This window comes from Parambassis ranga, chromosome 2 (assembly GCF_900634625.1).
Source record: "Parambassis ranga chromosome 2, fParRan2.1, whole genome shotgun sequence".
Lineage (NCBI taxonomy): Eukaryota > Metazoa > Chordata > Actinopteri > Ambassidae > Parambassis > Parambassis ranga.
Genome location: NC_041023.1, coordinates 12695082 through 12717114, shown reverse-complemented (window position 1 = coordinate 12717114; position 22033 = coordinate 12695082). Strand labels below are relative to the sequence as shown.

The following is a 22033-nucleotide window of genomic DNA, read 5'->3' as shown; positions in this document are numbered from 1 at the left end:
CCCCCCCCCCCTCTATATCCAATTTCTGGCTTTAAATAACTTGTTTCTGCATGGATGGACTGAAATCATATCCAGGGTGACACATCGCAGATTTGTCTTCCGGAATTAATTCCTCTGACAGAACATAGACTGCTTTAATGAGTTTTTATTGCATATTGATCATGCATTGATACCACCGGCGTAGCATTTGGTACACATTATGCAGTGACTGGTCCTCTATGACAGCTGCTGTCTGCGTGAAGGGTTGCTATAGCTACTACAGCATGCTATCTGAGGCCCAAATTCATTTGACTAAATTGAATTGCACAGCACAAGATATGCTCTGGCATGTTAGCCCATAATGGGTACAGGCAGCTGAAACTCAGTATTCAGGATAAAGCTACAAGCTGAGGTTTCAAGTTCCACTGGTGCTTGGGGAATTACAATTAGCTTTAGCTACCATTTTTTTTTCACCCTCCATGTACTACAGACTCAAGTTGAGGGCTCATCATCTGCTGCTTTTGTGACCTTGTTCTGTGATTGCAGCTTGAGAAGTTTTTGATAGGAAGTAATGAGAAATGAACTGGAAGGCAAATCTTATGGAACCGAAGCCACTGTTATATGCCCCTTTATCTGTTCACACCATAAACATTTAGGGTGTGCAGATAGCCGAATAATATTTAATTTAAACTAAAAGGTCAGAATATCAGAGGTCAGACAGTATTTGATTGACTGACGGGCAAAACATCACCAATCTATGCAAGAGCAGCAGGGGATAAAACCACAATATTATTATAAGTCCATTCTGTAGTTAATATCTGTGAAGAGATGGTCTGAGGTACAAGAGCTCTACAGTATGATCACTGATCCACACTCTGGACTTACAACATTTTTCGCCCTGGGCCATGAGGACCCTTGAAGAAGAGAAGGATTAGTTAGAGGAGGGATTAAAGGTACATCCGTCACTTCAGAGGCTAATCAAACATGTACCCTCTCATCCCTCCATCCTCTGCCTTACTCTGTTTATTCAATCATGACGAGCTGTTAGCCGCCATTGGCTGACATTGGCTGAAAGCACCTCAATCACTTACATCCACTTGAATACTAACTAGAATAGCAAAAAAAGCTGTTTCTAATTAGCATAATGCTAACTGTCCTGGCATTAAACTAAAAGCTAAAGGCACTGTAATGCACTAGCAAGGACAATTTAGTCTTAGTGCAAAATGCTACCACTTCAACTGCTAATGTAATTAGCAGCAGAGGACTCTGCTTATCTGTGAGCTTGTTAATCTGTGCGCAGTGTGCTGAAGCTGGACAGCACTTGGTAAAGGCTGTTTCCTCTGCAACGGAGTGCAGAATTTAAACACACGGTTGTTGATAGAAAGCAAACAAAGAGGTTCACATGCACTACAAAGGATGTGAACATAATATATTAGAGGAAGCCTCCGCAGCTCAAAGCTCATTTCTGTCTCAGCTGTTTGTATAATGGTTTTCCTTGCTAAGCAGAAGCTGTGGTACTGTACATTAGTTATGTATGTTTAAAGAGGAGCACAAAACAATTCATTAGTTAACAATTAGCAATGAACAGAGAATGAAATGAGATGGAATGCACCCCACTGGAGCACAATTTGTGTGAGGACTGTTTAGAAAATGTTCTGAATAAGGAAAAGACTGATATTTCTGCAGGGTACAAAGCTCCAACAGAGGGTCATAAATCTCTTTTAAATACTCTTGCAAATGTATGTCATTGAATGTTTACTAATAAACATGTGCGATTAAAGCACTATTTATGCAACTGTAGCCTCTTTGGTGCAGACATCCAAAAGTTTGGTATATTATAAAAACGCAGTCTTACATAGACGGTCACCTAAATGCTGTTGTGCATTGTTCTGGTCTAGCTAGTTGCTAATTTGTTATTTTGTGGATGATTCTCAGACCCAATAAATGAATATGAGTCTTTAGTCTACTAAACAGTAAACTAACAAAGAGATGATTAAGTTTAATGTCAACACCAGTGATGGCTTAGAAAAAAGAGACTATGCAGTGCTGACCAGATTCCTTTTCTGTAACTGTGTCACATGTCCCATAAGTATTGGTAAATCCAAGGAAGGAATTGGCAACTATTTGCAAACATGAGCTAACTCATTAACCAATGCTAAATATAGCTATAGGTTAAGAAAACAAAATACAGAATGTCAACATAGCCTAGATACATAAAAATATACAACTGTATTTCTCTCTTTTGCAATGTTCTAAGAAAGGGAGTGTGTACCATGTTATATATTTCATAATGATCTATGATTTATAGTGCTCTATATTAGAGGCATTTTAGTCAGCTTTACTTATTGAAGCCACAATATATTCATTTATGTAATAGGAGTCTAAATGGTCCGTACGGTTTTTAGTGATAAGCACGCCCTCATCACTGAGCTGTTACACACACATTCTACATGCAACACTGGAGACTGTATATTTTGCGTCTGTGTTCAAGCATGTGTGTCATGAGGTTGACAGCACAGGAATTACTGTGCGAATCACTCCCATTTAACTCCTGTCTGATGAACAAAGGTAATTGGTTAATGAGGAAAAAAATGTCCCTGATAGCCTGACCCTAAAAGAGGAGCTGAAATATTGTTTGAGAACGCACAGCCTAATGGCTCTAAACGGGGGAGACAGTGATATGTTCTGCATGGCAAATATCCATCTCCCCACATTCCATTCACATGTGACTGGACAAGGCAATTCCACAGGGGCAATGAAGATGGAGAGTGCGGCTGAAAGGAAGAACAATCTGTTAAGTGGGTGCTGCTGGTGAGTTTTCATGTAAGTCTTAAGGAATATTCTGCGTTAGCTTGTGTGGTACTGAGCAGCAGTGCTAAAATAAGGCTGTTATTTAGCTCGAAGCTGTCAAAATATCCACTGACGATTCTTATAATTTATGAGTTTGGGACAATCTTAGTAATAAATTGTGAAGCAGACATGAATAAAAATGGCTCCATCCTCCTATGAATACCATGAAGGTGACAGAATCCTGTCGGTTCTTTGAATTGCTGCCCCACCACCACCACCACCACTAAACCCACAGCTATGATTTGCTATTTTGGCACTGTGATTAGGTGGTATTATTAGTGTCATGATATTAAGTCGTCTCATTTTAGAGAGGCGGGAGCGAGTGACAGCTCTGAAACAAGCGCTCGACACTAAAACCGTCACTAATGCTAATTCCTCCAGTGCTTGTGAAAACATTAATCTTTAATAATGACACAAAGGCCTTCTGTAGAGGGGAGGGGTTACTTCCTGTCCCCTAAAAACCTTTGACAGTCTCACTCACCATTTTAAAATTATGCTGCATAGAAAATCTGTACTGAAGCTAAACCAAGGATATGACACCTGCCCACACTTTTGTGTATGTATCCACAGACTGATATGAAACAAACAACAAACCAAGGATAGCATCCATGCACTTATAATTAAACACAAAAGCATAAAAAGAATTTGCAGCATGTGTACTCGTGTCTCTTCCGGTGCTTGTTTGTGAACATTTGGCTAAAGGCATGTCTCGTAGTGCAATTTACCGGTCCAGCGAGACTTTTCCATTTCAACCAAAGGGTTTTGTTATTCAGAGACATATTTGTGTGTGTGTGTGTGCAAACGCACAGCAGAGAGCAAACAAGAGATTTAAAGAGAGAGCTCCAAACTGCAGTGAAATGAGTCAGAAGGGGGGGATTAGCGAGGGGGTTATAAGCGTGTTGTAGGAGTTACGGCCTTTTTAGCTGAAGATCAGACAGAAGGCAGCACTACAGCCAAATCTGACGCTGTGTTCTTCCCACACTCTGCTCTCTGCTTCTCCTTATCATTGTTTCTGCATAATGACTGCCGTGCATGCTCTTGGTTGTAGCACCAGACTCTCAACGTGAAGAAGGAAAATCTGTTCTCTAAAATGAGGAAGAACAGAAGAAAAAGACATGTGGACAATGGCCGCTGCGCACGCACACAGACACGGTTAACAGTATGAAAGGTTTAGTTTGTGCTAACACAATTCACAGGAGCAAAACCCTGTGGATGTGTTGCACATAAATATAAATAACACTCCACTATTAACCCTGTAGAGACATGTGTCTGACACAATTGACGGGATAAATGTTTTCAGTGTTTATTCATTAAAGTTAAATATCTATGAGGAAAACATAATGAACCTGTCTTGTTCTCCCATTGGCAAGATCCAGTTGGTTGCACATACACACAAACATAAACACACATACTGTATGTATGCTTTCATGTCTGTGTTCCTAAATGGAAAACATACATAAATGCACGCCACATCTCACGCCTCCTGTTTGAAAAGATGTGAGAGTAACACATGAAAGCAGAGCGGAACATTCGGCCAAACACTCTGCATGTCTTTAGGTCTAAAACCTAGTGACTTAAGTAATCACTGTGGGCTTTGGCCTTTTTTTTGGCTCCAATTAGGCTTAGTTATTTTAGACATCCGCCAAAAACAGCAGTGGCCCAGCACATATTTCACACTACAAGAGTTTGCCTGGTTGCCAAGATGATTTGCTTGCAGAGTGTCAGGGTTTAGGCTGGTTATAAAGTCAGCTAAAAGAGTCAGTGAAGACACAAAGCAACACCTGGATTGGTTAATTAATCGTACAATGGATCTAGTTAGGTGTGAGAGCCATATTCCAGGCATTGTTATCAGTCACTTGAACCTAAATGTGCATAAAGCTTAGTGATAATCACCTTTGCACTCACGGACAGATTGGGACACAGTGTGGTTTAGTGCAAACAACAGGAGCGTGATGATGCACTCTGTTTAAATGCATGTGCATATGATGCACCATTCTGCCAGGAGGGACACATGGATGGTGATGACGGATCATTCCACTCAAACAGCACACAGCTGTACTGATGCAGAAAAGCCCAGAGATAAACACACACACGCCTTTAAAACTGTGTAGCAATGAGATTTGGCTGTCAGCCAGTGGAAGATATTACAGTCATAATTCATTACTCTCTGGCCTGAGCTGAACCTGGATTTTACTGTTGAGAATGAATAGTAACAAATAAAAAAAAGGAAGAAACTGCAATTTTTATTCACAAATGGGACTATAGTACAAGAGACAGTGGCAGTATAATGGACAGAAGAAGAAAGAATGGTATGTTAGTGAGGCGCAGAACGTACTACGAGAATTAAGTGTTTCTAAAAGAACATTTAGCGTAAACAAAAAATGACTAAAAACTTCCTGTATATATAAAACCGTGCTGTACCATCTCTTTTTTACATGGCAGGTGCTACGTTAGTGTTTTTTTTATATAAGCCAGAAAGTGAGTTTACAGCGAGACTTTTTCTTCCCCCAGGTTCCTTCATTAGGTAGATTAATCCCTCTATTAGCCAACTATGGGGAGGTTCTCATCTCTTAGACAGATCAACACCACGTACACTAAACAAATACTGAAAAAAAGAACACCTACAAAATAAAGGGTTTTAACTTAAGGGATTGCACTCATTAAATACTGCTGTAATCTAAAGCATTGCAGTTATTGTGTTAATTTACATGCTGCATGTAATCCCCATTGATAGGCTAAGAATTAATGCTGCTCATGCTTCTTCTAGAATTATAACTGGCATCCATACTTTTGCTATAACTACCAATTATCCATATTTTACACATGGTTGTCCTTTATTGCCAAAGCGTTATTGCTATATGGTTCTTGACAGACACGGGTCTTTAAGAGTTAGTGGCCATATGTCTATAGGTTGCATATCTCATTAAATTGACATATTCTGCTTTCGTGTGTGTGTGTGTGGGGGGGGGGGGGGGGGGGGTATTACAGTGATGAATTGGATCTTCTGCACCCAAGCATGCCAAGAGGAACCACAAAAAGAAAAAAGAAGAAGGATTGCTTTTACTAAGAGACAAAAAGGATCCATCACAACAATTATGATCATAACCATAACTGACATTTATTATTCATTATGTATTGCGGAAGAGAGGAACAATCTGCTTCTGCGAATGAAAGCCTACAAATCCGTTTAATGTGGGCTCGTTTTGAAAGTGAGATGTGAGAGGGTGTCAATCAAAGTTCTGATCAAGCAGAAGGATTTCTGTTAGTTAGCCAATCAGAGCTTTGCCTCGATTGGGTACATGCTTCAGTTGTGTCATTAGTTGCCTTAGATGAATACAAGTTGGCGGGAAATGAGATAGGGAGGATGAGTGCCAACAAAGATAAAATCCGTAGAACGGATGAGGAGGAATAAAAAAAAAAAAAAAAAAAAATCTCTTTTCATCACCACGCCTCCAGAACTGGAGTGCATTTAAGGGCTTCTCATAAATATATGATGTTTGAATCCACAATGCCAGCAGTGAGGCACAAGTAAAAAAAATGCAAAGTTATAAAAGAGTTGGGGAGGGAGAGAAAGGTGTCACGACCGAGATGATGGAGGACGGGGGGGGGTTAACACATAATCTGAACAATGGCTGAATAGGCAACTATTTAGTATAGTTAATTTAGTATAGTTCCCAAATTGTTATGTGTGACAGATCCCTCTTAATCAGCCTATTTGGATGTCAAAACTAGTATCCTAGCAACTTTACCTTTGCTTATGAGTAAATAAAGTATATAACTGTGTCCCCACTGGATTATTACTTCAAACATATTTAACTACATTTTTAACCAGCTAGTATCCATTACTTTTATCAAAGTTGCTCAGTTGCAAAATTAATAAAAGCACAAAAACATTTTAAACATTAGAAATATATTTGGATATTTGGATTTAAGTGAGGTAATTACTTGAGTGTTCAGTATACCCAACACAACTGTAGGCTTCCTCTGGGGTACAAGTCAGGAATCTGATCTAATTAATTGATGTGTTGGGGAATATTTTATTGTGTATGTGTGCTGGGAAAAAAATAGGTATTTTATTGTTCTCCGTTTGGAAATTTGTTTTCAACACCTCTGCATGAAGTTTGAAAACATTAAAGGACAAAGAACAAAAAAAAAATGTGTTTGCAGGCTCACGGGAAAGATTCAAAACCACACACGGAAGACAGGACACGGATTTTTAAAAGTAGCCTGGTTCGTAACCATAACAACAGGTTCCCAAAATAAAGAATAGTGAAAGACACATATGCCAAGGTAAAAAAAAGTAAACAAAACTCTTAATATAAGAGCAGCCTTTGAGTAAGTGTATGAGAGATTCATGGACAGACAGGGGTAAGAGTGCTATGAATGGACAATACACAGAGGTGTGTGTGTGTGTGTGTGTGTGTGTGTGTGTGTGTGAAGACAGAGTACGAGGAGTCTTTAGATGTTGATAAAAGAGCAAAAACAAAGGCAGCACATATCCCCACATAAGCTCACATCGTGCTGGCCTGAATGTTGAGTCATGAATAAAATGTGTGAGTTGAGTGTGTGTGTGTGTGTGTGTGTGTTCAGTCTGCTGTTCTGAAACACTGTGGCTCCACACGTTTTCCTAACAAACTAACAGGACCTGAGCCACTGAACAAAAGCATCAAAACACAGGCACATAAAGAACGCAGCAAGACAGAAGAAGAGGAGAGCAAAACAAAGAAGTCTGAAAGGAAGCAGCAGGCTGACCCCCCTCTGGTCCCGCTAAACAAACAGAAACACTCTGTATCCCTTATACTCTGCATCCAGATAATAATAAGTCTTCCTCCATGCTGAAAGAGGAAGACATAATCATCTAGGGGAGTGAGAAAAGGCTCAATGAACAGAACAAAAAAAAAAAAGATTAAGCTCTCACAGAAGATGCAACTAAATTAGCACACCACAGTTTCAAGTGTGGCAGAGTAAATGTGAAGCAAAGAGACAGCCAAGAAGGAAGGAACAGAGAGGTGAGGATGGATTCTAGTCAGAAACATGACCATCTGACAGACAAAACTGGAAAGCGTCTGACACATGGCTGATTGTTTACTAGTGTTACAAGACTTCTTAATCTGTTCTCTTATTGGTGCTGTGAGGTGTTAATGGAGGGGGGGGGGGGGGTAGAGGAGTTACATTGCATCTTGAGCGAGTCCAGTAAGCTCGGGTTGGCTTCCACTAAGCGTGCTACACTGATGGATCTGCTAACACCTTATTGCAGAACCGCACGGCAAAGCCCTCTCACTGATCTTACTCCCTCCTCACTAATCTATCTATCTCACACAGACAAGACAGACCCAGTGGATGTATCGCCTTCCAATCATCCCATCATGGCTAACCACAGTCACAAACGAGAGGAAAGAATAGAAAAAGTGTTGGAGAGAGAAATAGGTATCGATTTGATCAGATATACTGCTGTGAGCAGGTTTGGCCGTGCTCAGCAGCTTAACACCCTGAAATAGAAGGTGAGAATGAGGGAGTCAGTGTAGGTGGAGTGCTAAGACAGTAACAGCAATGAAGAGGGGAGCGCTTATGAGAGATGGAAATGGGGAATATGTTGCAATAAAGACAGATGTTATGAGAAAAGTATTAGATATGTCTGGGACTTATATACTGCTCTTCTTATCTTGATGTAATATTTGGTGACAAGGCAAAAAATAAGAAATGAAAATATTGAACTAATAACTATTTAAAATAATGACTATAAATTTACTCTATGACTTTAGAGTCAAATTTAAGGCCTCCACTCTGTTTCTGTGTACAGTCACCCTTTATTTTTATCAATCCAGTTAGCTGTAACCTTCACTATATGGACAAAGGTATATGGACACCCAGACTGTGTTTGTTGGTCTCCATTTATCTGGCTCCCTGTCCAGCCCATTCATTTTGTAGAGTCTGATGAAAGCTGATAAGGGTAAGATCAGGAAGGCAAGTTCCTCTGTACCAATATTGGAAGATATTTCTTTGTGTAACATGTCGTAGGAGAAGGGCAACAAACACACAAAGTTATCATCTAATGTTCTAAAGCTGCAATTATAGGAACACCAGTGTGTCCAATACACTAATTAATTGATCATGGTTAATCAATCGATTTCCATCTATGAACACAGTGGCACATGTGGGACATCAAAAGGAGGGACGCAAGCAGCCAGGAAATCCCTATATCACCTGAAGGCAGAATCACTTGTGTTGCAGAGGCTGCTGTTGCCACTGCTCGGCAAAACTCGCACAGTTGCTTTGAGGGAGTAATCTGATGCTTTTTGCCTGCCCGAGCGCGTGTATGTGCGTGCGCACGTTATAGCTGTCTCCTTCTGGCAATGTGACAGCTATATGACTGGTTGTAATTGCCTGTTCCACTCAACTCAGTGAGGGGTTAATAATGCCAGTAGCCTCTTATTCTCGCCGTCACCCTCTGCTGTCCAGCTCTGACAGTGACTCCGGACAGCCTTCAGCATGTACAGTACGCCCACGGCCAAACATGCACACAAATGTAGTAAAATTTAATCCGGTAAGTGTGGAATATAAGAAAAAAAGGGGGGTGAATGCCACTCTGCATACAGGCAAGATGTGGCTTATGCTGTGATTCATGTGGTCAAACAACCAGGCTTGTTCGCTAAATAGGTATTTACAGCCGTTTAACCGTGCCTTAAGGGAGAATGGAGCCAAATCTCAAGTGTAAAGCCAGTGCGGTGCAGACAGAGCTTTGGAGATACCACAGTGTATTAGCAGGGTGTGTCCAACTTCAACAATGACTTTTGCAGCATGGAACAGGTTTACTACTTCACAGGTACTACTTCTACATTCTACATAGTATACATATGCTAAAAAGCTTTTAATGGCATTGGCATGACAGCTGAAATAGAATTATCAAAAGCTGGGGTCCCATTAACTACATTCCCATGATAATCTCTATCGGATTTAATCCACATTTACATCAGGATTTAAGACACCATCAGCTACCATAAATTACTGAATATCATATTGCCCAACAGATCCGTCGAGAAGGATAGGAGGACTCAGATGAACGCAGAGATACTTATGATGTTATCACTTTAAAGAGCACATAGGGTGCTGTGTGAATCATTTCTCAATATAAAATACATATTGAGTATTAGGGGAGATCACTGACTGTCCTCATTATTCCAAAAAGATGGAGACCTTTGGATAGCTTTCCAAATTATTGAATGCATATGTTGACAATTTGTTTTCTGAGATGTCTGCTTCAACAAAAGCAATATGTAGGAAATGAGATAAGATACAATGAAGAATAAGATACTCTAATGTTCAACAAAAAGGGTTTCGAAATCAAGAGTTCTGCTCTACTTCTAAAGGACACTGCCAATTCAGAAAAAACATCTAAATTTAAAGAGACCCACTAGCCCCTATTTCCCAAGTGTTTGTGAGAGATTGGCAGCATCTAATTACATTTTGAGACGAACTACACCTTTAAGGTACTGGGGTGCTATTCCACGAAGAGCACTGTTCTAAATCTCTGGGGTCTCTAAGCGTGCTAGTTTTAGGATCACGGTCTAAATTGGGTCCGGGAGAAAGGTGCTGATGGTGTGGTGAGAGGAGATTGGTCTGCTATGATACTGAAACCGCAAGGGGAATTAAAATGCTGTCAGGCCGGAAGCAATAAAACCTATCTAAGCATCGCCGGGGATTTTCTTCTTCACTAGAGCACATATAGAGAAAGTCATGAGGTTTTAAAGGCTGATTTTAATGTTGCATGCATGGTGGCTGAATGCAAGTGTACTAAAAAGCTGAGTATGTGTCTAAGAATAGATTAGGTTACAAATAATGCTCACAAGTAGCTCTGTGGCTAAAATATTTTAATGTCAAATTTAGGGTGGGTAATAAGTTTATTGTGATAAAACCAAGCTTAGTAGATGATGTCTTCTAAAGGGCATCTTAAGACATCCTTCATCTTTCTTGTCAAAATCACAAGGTTAAAATGTAGGCAATATTCTTAATTAAAGGGCATCTGCTGAGGTATAATTGTTATGTGATGAGATGTGATGTGTCATGGTGTGCCTCAGCATAGTAGTAGGAGTGCAGCTGTCACACTGCTGAATAGGAAGCATTCATGTGAGGGAAGAGATGTTGAGAGCATTACATTCCTGCAGAGTCAAAGTCTTACTGTAGAGATTTTATAGACTCTGTTACCTGTTGTATAATTAAAAAATGCCAATGACTGCTCTGTGTGTAATGCTTGTGCCCTACAAGAAAAAGTAGACCTGACAGAATGACCTTTACATGTTTTACATTATAGGTTTCAGGGCTTGGTTTATAAGTAGATGAAACGGTCTTCAAATCCTCCCCACACATGGAAACCTTTTAGCTCTAATTGTGCCATCTGCTGTATAAGATGATGTTTTATAATCATGCACTGAAGCTGTGCTACACATTATGCATTAAAAAAGATCAGTGGCAGGACAATCACTCGTTTTTCTGAAAAAAAAATGTATCTTTCTTTCAATATGCCAGTTTTCTGCATCGAGACTCATTATTTTAGCAGTGTACCACCAACTCACATTGCACTATGTGGACATGTTAGATTTCACTATGCAAGTGTTGTGTCACAAAACTTCACTCTTGGCCAGCAAACAATTCAATGTGGTCTTTTACAGCCTCTGTTTAGTGTAGGCCAAACCACCACCGTGTCAGCAGAGCACACTCGTGGAAGTTGATTCACCAGAAGACAATTCAAGGCTCCAACTAGCTCTCATTTTGTTTTGTTTATAAACCACATGTTCGTGAGTGCACAGCTGTAAAAAAAAATCAATATTTATACTAAAGTCACACCTCAGATGGTCACTGCGTAATCAGGCGAGTTGTCGTGTCCTCAATATCTGTTTTCTCTTATGGCTAAAGCCAGAAGATCCATTGCTGAGCCTCCTCTGCCATGAGTATGAGAGCCTTCTTAAGCTTAGAGCCAGTGAGCCAATAGTCCAGAGGACTTCAGGAAGGGCTGAGTGGATGAAGCTTCTGCAGCTGAAGAGTTCTACAGGATAAATGATTGCCATCCATCCTGCTTCTGTTTCATGCCTGTTAGACCTTTGCAAGGTTTTGTAGGATCATGAGCTTTGAGTCTGCACAACAGAATGGGAATTGCAAGGTGGAAGTCAGCAGGTTTTGTTAGAGCAACACAAAGGGGCATGATTCTGAGACTGGGAAGAATGTTTATGTGATGGGAAATCTCAACATAGCTTGGGATATCTGACTTCTTTCCTTATCCAGCCCAGTTTTCATTCACTGCACCAAGCAGAAAAAGCTCATAGGACATGAGTTGTCTGTTTAATTGTTGGGTCGGACAATAAGCTAGTTATTTTAACTCAAAGTATGACGACTATGATGTTGTTAATAGTTTGATTGCATGTAAATCAAGTTAACATCAAGTCTCCTGGGTGAAAGGTCCTATGTGTAACTGTATCTTCCATGACCTCTGTGATAGGGAATAAAAAAACAAAAAAAAAAAAACATCTGTGGAGCCTTTTATTGTGAAACTAATAAGTCTTGCTCCAAAGACCCAGCGTAGACGCATTAGCTATGCTTATCACAGCCTCACAGGTTGTGCCAGTTTTCTTGTTAGTGCTGGCTTGGCGTAGTGTTTTATAGTGTCTTTTAATGTATTGTTTTGGATTTACAGTTTGCAACTTTATTGTTTTGATACAGTCTCACCACTAGCCTAACTTATGCTGGTCTTTTTGAAATACATCACCGTGGTGTTGCATGTACCACACTTAGCATACTACACACAGCCAAACTAAACCACACAGAAGAAGACTGTGGCGGAGGGTATTTGTTTCATGGGAGTGCATTGGCCTCTCGCTCCAGGTTTAATTACATTGCTGGCCTCTGCAACGCTCTCGTTTCATCTACCTGTCTAATTGCTGTGACGGTAGCAGGAGGGCTGCGTGATGACACAGTTTGTGGTCGCGATGTTTAGCAGGGGGGAGAAGTAAATGACACAATGCGTCTGTGAAGGGATGATAGTCTGACCTGTATTCCTTGGTGGTACTCCATTTAAATTAATTTGTCTTTAAAGCATTAAAAACAATTTATATTCCTGAGAATGTCTTTTTAACATCACTGTTGTCAATGCCCATACTTTTTTTGGTTTCTCCTAAGATAGAACACTAAAACCTCAACCTGGTAAACAGTACTCACTGACCACTAAGGGATGCTTTAAATAAAGTTTAGGGCATTTTAGCATAAAATTACATTTTGTGCATTCACTATCCTACCTAATGTCACTACCCATCCTGTGAGAAAACTTGCTCTAGTTCTTTTCAGGGAAAATATGTTAAATGCTGCCCTTCAGCTGCATTACACAACACAAAAATTCAAAAGACACAAAAGGAGACAAAGTCAGCAAGCATATAGTGATACACATCCAGATTTTCTGTATTTGTCAAAAGTTGACACAAAGACATGTCAACCCAGGGTGAAGATGTTCCAATTCCAGCAGAGTTTTGTAGTTATACCACCAGCTGTACGGTAGTGTTTGACTCCAGTTGATGAATATACAGAGACAGCAGCAAAAGATGATGGTCTTAAGGGAAATAAGAGAAGCAGCTAGAGCTACTTGTAAAGTCTGGAATCAGTCAGTCTGAACTGTCACAAACATGCGCCACAAAACACCGTCACTTTGTGCTGTTAAAACAAACATCTGCGCTGGCATTTAGGGACACATACACTTGATGTTAGTGGCCCAAACACACACACACATTGCAAATCACTGGAACAAAAATCAGTTCACCCACTGCCACTCGGCACCAGTTATATAACCTGCAAAGGTCCAGGCCCCTATATGAGTTGAAAATTGGAGTTCTGGTGAAGTAGATGAGGGTTGGCATGAGCTATTACATACATTTTCTGTGTTATTTTGCCCTCAACATCACCTCAGAAAATGAAATCCGACTAGATAGACTAAATAATAAGGGCTATAAATGTTTCAGGTGTGGACATAGTTGTAGTCCATCAGTTTGAGCAATGGAATGGCTTCCTCCATATACTCAAAGGGAAGTGTTTTGGGCACAGGCAAAGTGAGGTTTTCTATAAGTGACACCCACTTTTTTTAGTTAGTTAGTTAGTTAGTCTTTTAGATGTTAAAATAAAACCAAACTGTCAAACACCAAATTCAATGTCTCCAGGTATGATGCTAAGCAATTACAAGTAACACCTCTGCTATGGCCCCCTACCTAAAATGCTGAACGTCACATGTTTAAAGCCTGGTACAAAAAGAACAAAAAAAGTTCCTGCACACAGTCGTCATCCAACTTTTTGGATTAGCAAGAAGTCAAGTGGAGTCAATCACTGCCAACATAGCAATGAATGGAGCTAACACTGAGGTTCAAAACTGTTAGAAAAACTATGAGTGATGGCCCAGAGGGAGTTTCTAAAACCACCCGCTGCTATTCTTCTTCTTTATTGATATGACACAGCAAGTCTGTTTAACAAAGTAAAGAATTACATCTTTAATTCATGCAGATTTTTAACCACATCAGAGAGCCACATTTTCATGCAAGTGTATGTCACATAGAATCAAGAAACTGAAGGATGTATACATAAATATACACAGAGAGTCTGAAGACACTATCAGCCTTCATTAGTCTCCATTTCAACATTTTAACATGAGCACAAAACAAGTATATACGACTGGGATTCAGCTAATCATCTCCATGGCAACTCTGCGCTGTCAATGTACACACCTGTCACACTGTGAGTCTACCCAGCATGCCTCTGGGCTGGAATTCCACCTGTCCACTTTGCTTCCTCCAAAAATACACAAGCTACAGCTTTGACAGGCTGCTGGACCTGGGGAGATGCTCCACACACACACACACACACTAACACATCTCAGGCATGGATAATCTCACATGCATCAACATACACACACACACATACAGCTGAACTAAAACTAATGAAACATGAAAACTGGCGGCACATAAAATCACAGCATATTACCCCTGAATGCCTGTCATATTTCCTTTCTCTCAACCTTCATTCAATGAGGCAAGATGAGCACATTCCAAGAACACGTTTTATTCACAACAGCCTAAGGTGGCGACATGCCCTTATTCAAGATAATTTCCAGCTCTTACTTTGTCATAAATGTTTTTTTTAAATCTCATTCAACCAGGATAAGTGTGAAGATGTTGAGAGTCAGAGGCCTCTGAGTGTATTCTTAGAATAGCATTTACTACGTATGTCTGAGCTTCAATTATATCACCAAGTTACCAAATACCTGTAGACAGAGTACCTTTGTAAAAAAAAACTTAAAAAAAAACAATATACTAATTTCTAATGGCAGCAACACTTTATAAAGAAAAAAAAATATTTTGTTTCAGTACTTTTCTTTGCATATGAAATCAAACACAACCCTGCAGTAGGGTCCACATTTGCAACATTTCAATATTTCCAGCTAAAAGAACTATAATGCAGGTGACTTCCTTATTTACACTCATGCACCCATCAGATCCCATTAGAACACAACACAAAGGAGTCCAGGCTCCTTCCATTTGCTTCAGCAGAGCACAGCATTCCACTTGTTGGCCTGAAAACATAGAGCATCCTCCCCTATAAGGAGCTGTAATAGGGGCCGATGGGTGCAGCAGCAGGGCATGCTGCTGATGATCGGGCCAATGTGCTGAGGCAGATGAGTCCTCGCCCTCTGAACACTGAGTTAAGCAGTGGAACTGGCTGCCTTGCTTGTGTGCTAGCTGCAAAGAGTGGCTATACTTCTATGGGAAAAGAGAGCTTGGACATAAGATAAAAGCAAAAACAAGAAGGTGTTGGGGAGCGTGTGAATGGAAAGAAACAAATAGGAGGCACAGGGATGAAGGAGAATGAAAAGCTAAGACATGTCCAGTGAGTTGCTGAGAAAAAGCAATCACGAAAACACGTTAACTTAAAGGAATCCTCGCGGGCCCTCCTGTACCGCGCTATAAAACAGCAGCTTTAGATGCTCTGAATCAATACAATCTGCCAGCTCTTGCTCTTTCTCCTTCCCCATGGGCCACACATTATGAAAAACATTACATAAAAGGCAAATATTACTGCTGGGACACAGTCAGTCACCAACCAAGAGCCTGTGCGTACACAAACACACAGCTCAAAGCGTGCCAAGTAACAACCTCAAATTGCACAGTCATTGCCCAGCAAAGTCTCCTTGTTCATCTTTGCACAAAGAGAGTTATTAACACAAAAGCTCATCGAATTAACGCATCTCTATGGCTGTATTGTGGCAGTTTCTTATCCCTTGTGCGATCAATATTAATCAGAGATGTGAATTATCTCAGCAATTCAAGGCAATTAATTTGCTTTGTTTTTTCTTTCCCCGTCATCCTCCCGCAACCTAAACCTATCTATTCCCAAAGAGAGCCCATCCTTTCACTTTGCTTGCCAAAAGGCTTAATTAATTGTGCAGAGGTAGTCTATAGGGCCGGGGTTTTTGTTTCCTGTTGATTTTCCTTTTAGCCTTAGCCTCGCCCAAGCCCAGTCATGCAGTAGAGACGCCCCAAACCAAAATGGCACTCACTACAAATATTGACACAGTCACCCGGGGCTGTGCCAAATGAACGCTGCCCCAGTGACAGAGGCATCTGTGACTCCATGGCAGCATGGCAGAAAATATGAAGTAGGAGGGGTGCGAAACATACATACATATATAGATACATATATAGGTATGATGTTAGGAGGATGGTAGATACATTATCTGCTGAGGAAACTCCTATATCTCTATGACCCACCCTTGAACCAAGTGTTTATATTTTATGATTTTGTTTCCCCTCATTGCTCTTTCCCACATGCTAAGCAGTGGCCTTGGGCTGCTGATGGAGCACACAGCTGATGGCAGATTCTAGATGTGATGATGAAAAGTCTTAAGCGTAGTTGTCGGTGCATATTACTTGAACAGGTTCAGCCAACCACACTGATATCCAGCTGAACATAATACACCAACCCCAGCCTTACAGTTATGAATCATAGTCAAATATTAAAAACACAGGGAATAATAAGGGTCCCACATAATATTTCAATTAGGTGGTTGGATGGGGCTAGACCATAAGGAGGAGAAATGGAAAGCGGAGAAGAGAGCAGAAAGCTTGTTAGTAAAAAGCCAACGACAGGAAGGAAGTGTGTGTTTGTGTATAAGGGTGGGGGGGGGTGTCAGAGGAACAATGGCCCAGCCAGGGTGCAGTGATCCACGCAAGACCAAGCTGTCGCCTGGCCCTTGGTCCATATGCACTATTTAAACAGCATGCATGTATGCACTCATACACACACAGCTTGAGGTGCCATCACTTTGTGCACTGTTTTCTGCCTCCTGCTGTGTGTGTGTTGCTTGAGCAAAACTGAGGTGTGTGTGTGTGTGAGAGAGAGAGAGAGAGAGAGAGAGAGAGAGAGAAAGAGAGACAGACAGAGACAGAGAGAGATAGGTGAAAGAGGTGGGTGCGCAGTATGTGTGTGACAGAGCGAGAGGGAGAAAGATTTAGCATTGCCAGCATTAGTGCATGACATGTGGGTGGATATTGAAGATGTTATTAGTATCACATTTGCAGGCCTTATAAAACTGCCACAGAGCTGGGTGGTTTTCATACATCTTTAGCTGATATGTGTCATGCTGTCATTTGTGTTGCCTCTCCAGCAGCTGCTCAGATGATCATTTAGTGAAAACGCAGTCATTACTCGCTGACTCATTTCTGTGTTCTATTTAACCTTCACGTTTCTCTTCGGTCAAATTGGACAAATTTATGACTTCATTTTGTAATAAATGTGTTTTTATTTGTGACTGCAATAAGGTTAAGTGACTCAATATCAATAAATGAGCATAACAATTTCTTCAACACCATGTTTATGTTACAATTGAAAGGTGGAAGTTTGCAACCAACTATCCAAATCTGTTCTTCAGAGGTTTCACCTTTGTCTATATGGACCAACTTTACCAAATATATCCAGCCATATATACCACTTTGTAGCAGTGCCACTTTGACCAGGCAATTGTTTTCAAACAGCATAAGACTGCAATTTAGAAATGTAAGCTCAATGAAATCTCAATATCTGTCTGAGAAATCACAATTGTATATTTTTTGTAAATGTTTAACCCGATAGCGTGATCTCATTTTGGACCGTGATACTGAGAAAAGACAGCCTGGAAGATGCTCCACATAAAAAGGCTCATCCTGAAGGAGGAACAGAAATCTCTGGAGACCTTTGTGGGCAATGGCTGCAGCCAGTTTGGCAAAGGATACACAGACTCAGGAGGGGGAAGGAACTACTTCGGAGGCAACACCACCCAAAACATAGTGGAAAAACACACACACACAAGCTCTGCACTCAAAGCAATGCAAACACTAGCTTCATGTGTGATACCAACTGTATCACACACAGTGCAAATCCTGTTCCAAATTAGTGTATTAAATCCTGCTGTGATGGATTACAGCTGCAATGCATAATTCCTATGTGTGTTTTCTTCATTTAAACATGTATTATTTTACAGTATCATGTATACCAAACCTGTGACACTATTTCAGTGCCATGTCCCATGGTTTGTTGTTGTAATCATTTGGTGGTTTTGGTTGTAAAGCTGACAGCCTGCTGTCAAACCATATGCATTAACAGTTGAGTGGAATTTTTATATTACTCTGCTAACTGTAATGACAAAAATGCATCTAAAACAGCAACACCTGTTTCAAGATTGGCTCGTCCCTGTGGACAATCCAGTGGGAGTACAGTATAAATGTCTTTAAAAAGACACGCAAAGGAAAGCTGTTCAGACTCAAGCGCTGTCCAGAGTGCTGAAATTGAGTGCTTACCAGTGGACATGACTTCACATCAATCCAGGTTAACATGGCAGATCTGGGTGCTTAATGTAAATGAACCAAAGTGAGAGGTTTTTTTTTCTTCATCATTATAAGCATGAGGGGGGGAAAAAACGTATTCTTAAAGTCATAAAGTCAGTGTTCGCCTAAGCTCTTTCAGTCTTTCCAGTTTTTAGATTGAACACCATGAGCAAGGCTGGAAAGTGTTAGCTGACAATTTACTAAGACTGATAAAGCTTGAGTGACCCTGCCCACCCTTTGTGCTCTAAAGGTGCCTATTCTCAAATTCAGCTCATGAGCCATCATCCGTGGGTTGCTCAACTTGGCTAAAAGCAGCACTGGCACCTCCATTAGTTATAAAAGCAGCCCAGAGAAATAAAAACAAACAAGGTTATTCATTGTGTTTAAATAAAAGAAGAGGTGGGGTTATTCACTGCTCACAGGGATGCAGCACAAGGAGTTCAACAAATAAAGTCAGTTTTCTTTTATGGTTCTGTGGCCAAGCATAATATATTTTTTTCTTACAAGTCTCTTACATAATAGCTGAAGCATGATATCAGGGATACTATGCGACCCGTTAATCCACAATGTAAATGGTGCTAAGAACCAGAGACAGTCACTGCTGATGAATCAGTGTCCCCGTTAAATAGCCCACAACAGTTCACCCACAGGCTGCTGAAGCAGAGTTTGCCTTGACTCAGTGGTGGAATAAGGACGATAAAACTGTTTCACAGCACAGACGTCTACCTTGGGAACAGAAAAATCGAGGTCGCTCTTGCCATGTACAGTATGTTACATTGTATTATTAAAGGGAATTTCGCAGTCGTGGTGGGAGTTTGATTTGAGGTGCGTGCGGAAAGAGCGCACACACTGCATGCTCAACAGATGGGTAGAGAAGAGAGAGCGAGAGAGAGGATGCTTGGAAGCTCCTCTGCACTCCCGTTGTCGCGTCCCGGTTGTCATTCCTGCTCAGCGTCACCGGAGCCACCTGCTTGCCGACTGGAGACAAGGCGAGAATCACATCAGAATAACCGTTTTTCTCAGACTTCATAAGAGCCAGCACAGCCTGGGCTACTTTGGTTAAAATAAGACTGAAAGACTGGGAGATGTACGGCTAAGAAGCAGCACTGCGGCATGCGCACACACCACAGTCAGAGGCGCATGCAAATAAATCGCCCCCACAAACAAATCGGACCTCAGTGAGTGATCAGGTAGCTTTCAAAGAGCTTTCTGTTGCGTGGTGAGACGCCAGTACGGATGTTAATCAAGGAGCCCCCCCTCTTTCCACCTCCAGAGCACGCTCTCTGGCGTCTTTGGTACATCCTGGCTCTTTAACATTCAAAGGGAGAAGGCACCCACTCACCCAGGCGCACAGTGCGCACAGCAGGAAAGGGAGTATCATCGGCATCAGCCCTCTAACCTATAAAGCTATACAGTACGTGAATCAGGCCACGGAGGATACATCCTCCCGCCAAGATTCAGTTCCAGCCATTAGGGGCACTGTTAAAGAAGCACATATCCGTGTGGCAAGAGCTCTGATTTATTCATGTTATTCTAAAATCAAAATGGCATCGTGAAAACCCACACACACACGAGGAAAGAGAAAACCATCATTGTGGGTATTTGAGTATGGGGGGCGGTGGACGTGACAATGTGAATGCGTCGAGAAAGGCAAACCAGTGTGTGGAAATAAAAGTGTCTGTGCGGGCAACGTGCGCACGATGTGGTGCGTGTGTGTGTGGGTGTGTGTGTGTGTGTTTCTTTTGGCCACTGCGCAAAGTTACAGGTCTGCCAGCAGCTTTAGAAGCAATCTAACAGCTCTGTGTGCCTCCCACTGAGGAATCCGGCTTTCAGGGGGCTTCTGTTGTCCACCTGTGCTCTATTAATTGGCTGTAATTCAACTGCAGATATGTATATGGGTTTTGTGTGTGTGTGTGTGTGTGTGACCACGACTTTCGTTCAGGTTCACGGATCACACATCCCCTCGGATAGCTGCCCAGTACTGTGAAACTAAGGCGAAAATGACTGTCCTGTAGCATGAATGTAAAACAATATGCGTCATTAAAGCCAGACTTACACACAGTGATCCTTACACATGGATGTCAAGAATAAAAAAATAAGTAAATAAATAAGACTGCAAAGCTATATGGAGTACTGTACACGACACAAAGAAACAAGTGTGGTTTGTTTTTTGTAGAGTTTTGGAGGTAATGTGTTACCTGATCGCTGTCAGCAGTAGTTATTTGAGGCGACGGCTTTTCCCCGCTCGGTTCCGTGGATACAAATTAAGTTTCCCATCCATGGCACATCTCAGATGGAGAGGGAGACTGTTATTCATTCACCCTCGCCGCTGCGCGGATTCTTCTACCCCACAAATGTTCTCCGCGAGGCATCCCACTTCTGTGCGTGTCCGGAACGGACCAGTAACAACAACAACAATAATAATAATAATAACAATAATAACGATAAGTGTGGGAAATAAATTAATTAATAAATTAAAAAAAAAGAATGAGGAATACCTAAGGACATCAAAATCATAAAGTAGCCCACGGATCAAACGAAACGAAGAACAGAACAGAAAAACGCAATGCAAAACGAAAAAAAGAAAAATGCGATGCAAGAAAAACTAAACCAAAAGAAGAAGAAAGCACGTCGTTATTGTAGATGTCCAGTTTTGTTCAGGTAAAAAAAAATAATAATAATAAATCCACGTCATATAATCTCCATGGTTTTGCGCATATAGGCACGCTGTATATTCCAAAGCAGTGAGAGGACGCGCTCACAGTTAGCAGCGCCGCAGCAGCAGGGGCAGAGTGGGATAACGGGATTTTTTTCTGTTAATGCCCGGTACTCCAAGTCCGAGGAAGCTCTTCATTTGAAGGCAGAGGCTGAAACCGAGAAGAGAATGTATGTGTGTGTGTGGTAGTGAAAAAAACGCAGCAGAAAACAATTCGTACTCCGTTCACTGCCCCTGTTCTCTCCTCCTCCTCCTTGTCACTGGACGAAATGTGTCTGTGGCGCTTGCCTGCTCTGGCATTTGGGATAGGTATCCACAGGCAGCGGCTCACAGTCGGGCATCTGGCTCCCCTGCAGTCGCTTCACAAGCGGAGGACAGAGATGCGCGCCCTCGCTGCCCTCCGCCGGGGATCCGTCAGGCGCGTTCACAGAGGATCCCCCCCCCCCTTTCATTCAACCCCTCCCTCCTGCGAGCCTGCAAGCCCCCACCACCATCGCCTGTAATGACGTCAGCACGCGCAGTTTCCAAATACAGCAAAGTACAAGCACAGATGTTTTCGCATACTCTTTAAAGGATTATTCTGCATGTTTGTATGATATCACTTCAC

The 22033-nt window shown here is 41.4% G+C and overlaps 1 protein-coding gene across 8 annotated transcripts in view; it reads right to left on the bottom strand.

Annotated features, from left to right (window-relative positions):
- adgrb2 (adhesion G protein-coupled receptor B2) overlaps nucleotides 1-21805 on the bottom strand; it is a 169446-nt gene extending 147641 nt beyond the window's left edge. For all 8 annotated transcript variants that reach the window (XM_028428398.1, XM_028428356.1, XM_028428389.1 and 5 more), the window contains exon 1: nucleotides 20909-21805. The gene's annotated coding sequence lies outside the window, so the exon portion shown is untranslated. The remainder of the gene's footprint in view (nucleotides 1-20908) is intronic.
- Nucleotides 21806-22033: the final 228 nt, after the last annotated feature.